This window comes from Chrysochloris asiatica, unplaced genomic scaffold (assembly GCF_000296735.1).
Source record: "Chrysochloris asiatica unplaced genomic scaffold, ChrAsi1.0 scaffold00009, whole genome shotgun sequence".
Taxonomy (NCBI): domain Eukaryota; kingdom Metazoa; phylum Chordata; class Mammalia; order Afrosoricida; family Chrysochloridae; genus Chrysochloris; species Chrysochloris asiatica.
The window spans coordinates 10,556,893-10,562,789 of NW_006408527.1; positions in this window are offsets into that span (position 1 = coordinate 10,556,893).

Sequence of the window (5,897 nt, forward strand, 5' to 3'; positions counted from 1 at the left end):
TGAATCAACCATCTACATTTTAGAGCTTGTTTTCAGAGAATATTAGAATATCGGAAACACAACCTGGCAGTTTTCAAATACTCCATAGTGGGTTCCTCACAGCTGTAGGTACAAACTCAGAGCCTAGCCAGGAGTTCTCTCAGATTTGATCTTGCCAATTTGAACAAAATACAGTCCAGAGTCAGGGAAAACCAGTAAGGTAAAATCATAGGGAGTGAGTGGAGAAAGGAATTATAGGGATGGGTCAGTTCTGAGAGGGCTGATAAATTACAAAATCAAATTCATTGCTGTTAAGTCAATTCTAACTTATCGTGACCCTAAAGGGCAGAGTAGAACTGCCCCATAGGATTTCCAAGGTTGCAGTCATTATGGCCAGTTTGTTGTACTGTGGTGGCTTGTGAGTTGCTGTGATTCTGGAAGCTATGCCACCAGTATTTTAAATGCTAGCAGAGTCAACCACGGTGGACAGGTTTCAGATGAGCTTCTAGATGAAGACAGATTAGGAAGAAGAGATGAGCTACTTCCAAATATTTAGTCACTGAAAACCTTATGAACAACCCTAGAACACTGTCAGCACCAATTTATTGAATATTGAAACATGATGAAAACCACCAGAATATTGTCAAATATAGTGCTGGAAGATGAGCCTCTCATGTTAAAAGGCACTTAAAAATGCAAATGCAGAAGAGCTGCCTCCTCAAAGTCGAGTTGACTGTGATGATGCAAATGGGGTAAAACCCTCGGTACCTTTATTTGCTGATGGGGCACAACTCAAAATGAAGAGAAACAGCTGTAAACATCTATTAATAATCAGAACATGGAATTAATGACGTATGACTCTAGGAAAATTGTAAATTGTAAATGAAATGGAATGCATAAACATCAATATTCTAGTCATTAGTGAGCTGAAGTGGACTGGTATTGGCCATTTTGCATCCAACAATCACATGGTTTACTATGCTGGTAATGGCAAATTGAAGAGGAATGGCATTGCATTCATCATAAAAACCAACATATCACAAGAGCAGTCATGAGGTACAAGTTGTCTGTGATGGGAAAATATACATATGCCTAAAAGGAAGACGAGTTAATACCACTATTTTCAAATTTATGCACCAACGACTAAAGCCAGTGATGATAAATTGAAGAATTATACCAACTTCATCAGTCTGAAATTGATCAAACATGCAATCAAGAGGTGCTGATCATTACTGGTGATTGGAATGCAAAGGCTGGAAACAAAGAGGAAGGATAAATAGTTGGAAAATATAGCTTTGGTGATAGAAATGATGCTGGAGATTGCAAGATAGAATTTTACAAGACCAATGACTTTCTCATTGCTAATACCTTTTTTAAACAGCATAAAAGACAACTATATGCATGGACCTCACAGATGGAATACACAGAAATCAAATTGACTACATCTGTGGAAAGAGACAGTGGAAAAGTTCTTTATCATCAGCCCAAACAAGGCCAATGGAAGACTGCAGAACAGACCATTAACTGATCATATGCAAATTCAGGCAGAAGCTGAAGAAAATGAAGACAAGTCCATGAGAGCCAAAATATGATATCGAATATATCCCATCTGAATTTAGAGATTATCTGAAGAACAGATTTGATGCATTAGACATTAAAGACTAAAGCTCATAAAAGAAAGAAAAAAGTCACTGAGAAGACATGAGTGAAGGAAAAGATCAAAATGAATGTCAGAAGAGACTCTAAAACTTGCTTTTCAGAGTAGAGATGCTAAAGTAAATGGAAGAAGTGAAGAGGTACAAGAGCCGAATAGAAAATTTCAAAGGTCAACTTGAGAAAACAAGGTCAAATATTATAACAAAATGTACGAAGACCTGGAGTTAGAAAACCAAAAGGGAAGAATATACTCAGCATTTCTCAAGTTTAGGGAACTGAAGACAAAATTCAATCCTCGACGTGCTATATTGTAGGATTCTCTGGGCAAAATACTGAATGATGGAGAAATTATCAAAAGAAGATGGAAGGAATACATAGAGTCACTTCACCAAAAAGAAATGGTTGATGTTCAGCCACTTCAAGAAATAGCATATGATCAAGAGCCAATGATCCTGAAGGGAGAAGTCCAAGGTGCATTGAAGTAATTGACAAAGAACAAGGCACCGGGAATTAACAGAAAACAAATTGAAGTCTTTCAACAAACTGATGCAGCACTGGAGGCAGTCACTCATCTATGCCAAGAAATTTGGAAGTCAACTATCTGGCCAACTGACTGGAAGAGATCCATATTTGTGCCCATTCCAAAGAAAGGTGATCCAATGAAATGTGGAAATCATTGGACAATATCACTGATATCCTGTGAGAGTAAAGTTTTACTAAAGGTAATACAAAAACAGAGGAAGCATACATTGACAGAGAACTTCCAGAGGTTCAAGCCAGTTTCAGAAGAGGGTGTGGAATGAGGGATATCATTGCTGACGTCGGATGGATCTTGGCTGAAAGCAGAGTACCAGAAAGAAGCTTACCTGTGCTTTATTGACTGTGCAAAGGCTTTTGATTGTGTGGGTCATGACAAGCTATGGACAACTTTGAGAAGTATGAGCATTCCAGAAGACTTAATTGTGATCATGAGGAACCTATACATAGACCAAGAGGGAATTGATCTAAGAGAACAAGGGAACTCCGAATGGTTTAAAATTAGGAAAGATGTGCACAGAGTTGTATTCTATCACCATACTTACTCAATCTGTATGTTGAATAATCAGAGAAGTTGGATTAGTGGTGGTGGTAATGTGCCATGGAGTCGGAACTGACTCATAGCAACCCTGTACAGGATTTCTGAGGCTGTAAATCTTTGCGGGAGCAGAAAGCCTCATCTTTCTTCCGCAGAACAGCTGGTAGTTTTGAACTGCTGACCTTAAGGTTCACAGTCCTATTCGTAACCACTATGCTACCAGAATTCCTTAGAAGTTGGATTATATGAAGAAAAATCTGACATCAGAATTGGGAGAAGGATCATGAACAACTGTGATGTGCAGATGATACAACCTTGCTTGCAGAAAGCCAAGAGCACTTAAAATACTAATTTTTTAAGATCAAAACCACAGCCTTTGGTATGGGTTGTACCTTAATGTAAAGAAAACAAAACTTACCACTGGACCAAGAAATAACATCCATATAAATGGAGAAAAGATTGAAGTTGTCAATGACTTCATTTTGCCTGCATCAACCATGGATCAACTCATGGAAGCAGCAGTCAAGAAATCAAATGATGAATTGCTTTGAGCAATCTGCTACACAAGATCTTTTTGAAGTGTTGAAGAGCAAAGATGTCAGATTGAGGACTAAGGTGTGACTGACACAAGCCATGATATTTTCAGTAACCACATATGCATGTGAAAGTTGTACAGTGAATAAGGAAGACTGTAGAAGAATTGATGCATTTGAGTTATGGTGTTGGAGGAGAGTATTGAAATTACCATGGACAGCCCAAACGTAAATAGACCTGTGTTGGAATAAATACAGCCAGAGTGATCCTTGGAAGCCAGTATGGCCCGACTTCGTCTTTCATACTTGCGACATGCTGTCAGGAGGGACCAGTCCCTGGAGAAGAATATCCTGTTTGGTCAAGTGGAGGGTCAGAGAAAAAAGGAAGGACCCCCCCGCCTCCAGTTAACTGGACTGGCACAGTGGCAGCATCAATGGGCTCAAATGTAGCAATGATTGTGAGGTTGTCCCAGGATCAGGCAGTGTTTTGTTCTGTTGTACATAGGGTCACAATGAATCAGTACCAACTCATAGGCACTTAACAACAACACCAATCTTTATGGAAACAGACTACCACATATTTCTCCCAAGGAGCAGTTGGTGGGTTTGAATCGCCAATCTTTTGGTTACCAACTGAGTTCTTAACCACTGTGCCACCAAAGCTCCTTGGAGGGCTGATAGTGTTGTTGTCAAGTGCGGTCCTGTTGATTCTGACTCATAGCGACCCTGTACAGGGTTTCTGAGGAGTAGCTGGTGGGTTGGAACTGCTAACCTTGTGGTTCCTACAGTGCCACACCAGGAGTGTATTGGAGATGACAAAACCATGAAGAGGAGCAGCATTTGGGCTAAAATATAGATGTGAAAGAAGGACCTGCCATTTCTGTCATGCTTTTCCTGGGTGTTTATCAGTTTTAAGAAAGTTGTCTATTTTTTTTTTTCAATTTTGTAAACTCGTCCTGCCTGGTAGCATAGTGGGCAAAGTAGAAGGTGGGGTGAATGCCCTCTGTTCAGGAGCTCAACCTTCCCTGCCCCTTTCCTGGGACAATAACACCAACAAGCCAGAGCAGGAAAGAATTTAAACATCATGTCAAAATATGCACAATTTTCTTTCCCATCTCTGGCCCTCACTTCCTCAAGTCTGACTGGAGGAACTCACACCTACCAAATACTCTTTCCAGAGACAGAAACAGCTACCATTTTGTATAATTTTACCTAGTAACATAGCTTTCCACTCCCTCTCCTTCCCTTTCTTTGTAGATTCAGCAAGGGCAGACCATTTCATTTGTGTTCCTTGTGACAAGTATGACCCTGCTCCCAGTGGACAGCTCCACTCACATTTTCCACCTAACGGGAAACTCAGGTTGGAGAAAATGACCAACACTGGAAGAAACTGCCCTCTTCCCACCTGGCCTGTGCAGTTTGAGGCAGGGGTATTAGTAGGGCCAGTTACCTGGAAAATCTACTTCCCTGGGAGAGCCAAGTGCCCACAAGCTTGGACTGCTTCCTACCCCTCAGTGGGGTGGGGACAGAGACAATTCTAAACATGTTGTAGTTGTTGTTTTTCAGGTTTTCCTCTGGCCTAGCGCCCATGGACTTGTATCTAAGCACCTAGGTGCAGAGGCGTATCTAGGCATGGCAGGTTTGGTATGCACCCTGGGCACCACTTAAAGGAGGGTGCTAATGGGCAGTTTCCGTCTCCAGCTGGGAGAGATCATGCAGCAATTTAAATTAATTGCCATAGGCACTGTTTTCCATACAAATGCCTATGCTTGCATTCCTGGTGTGGCTGTTGGATTACATCTGGACCACAAGGTCGGTGGTTCAAACTCGCCAGCCACTGCTCAGAAACCCTACTTAGGGTCACTATGAGTTGGAACCTACTTGATGGTAATTAACAACAACATGCTTATGCTTAGGAAAGAGGGGCCACAGGCAATAACTGAAAAAGGGCACAGCTTGCCTCAAGATGCCCTCCACCCCACTTCAGCCCATCTAGTATTTCTTCTTGGCTGTTCAGCCCAGCTTTCAGGAAGTACATCTAGGTGCTGCACTTCAAGTCAGGGTTGGTTCCTAAGGTGTGGGTGACTTCAGCAATTGTGAGAAGTCACTTCCCTCTAGTGGAAAGTAGGCTATCAGATGTACCAACTAAAAATTTAGGCCACCCAGTTACATTTGAATTTCAGATAACTGAAGTGACCACTTTTTAGTGTATATATGTCTCAACTAAATGATTCATTGTTTATCTGGTACCCCTAGAAGTGACTCAAGATCTTTGGGAACAGTGGGAAATAGTGCTTTATATGTGGACAAACCACCCTTAGACATAGCTGCTGGCCACAGAGACAAGACCTTCTCCTTGATCTCTTCCACAGTGGAGCCCCCCAGCTTCACCATAGGCAGCCACCAAAAGGACAGCAAGTAAGAAAGGATGAAAAGGATAAATACTACATGGCTGGGGGCAGGGGGTGGGGGTGATGAGTGGAGTTTTCATCTACTGATGTTTATTCCATACTTATTGTGGGTTGTTGTTGTTATGACTGTAGAATTGTTGTGCTGTAGAGTTGATTATGACTCAGTGATCTCGTGTGACAGGGAACTACCATAGGATGCATAGTGATTATGAATCGGGCTGCTAATCTCACGGTCAGCAGTTC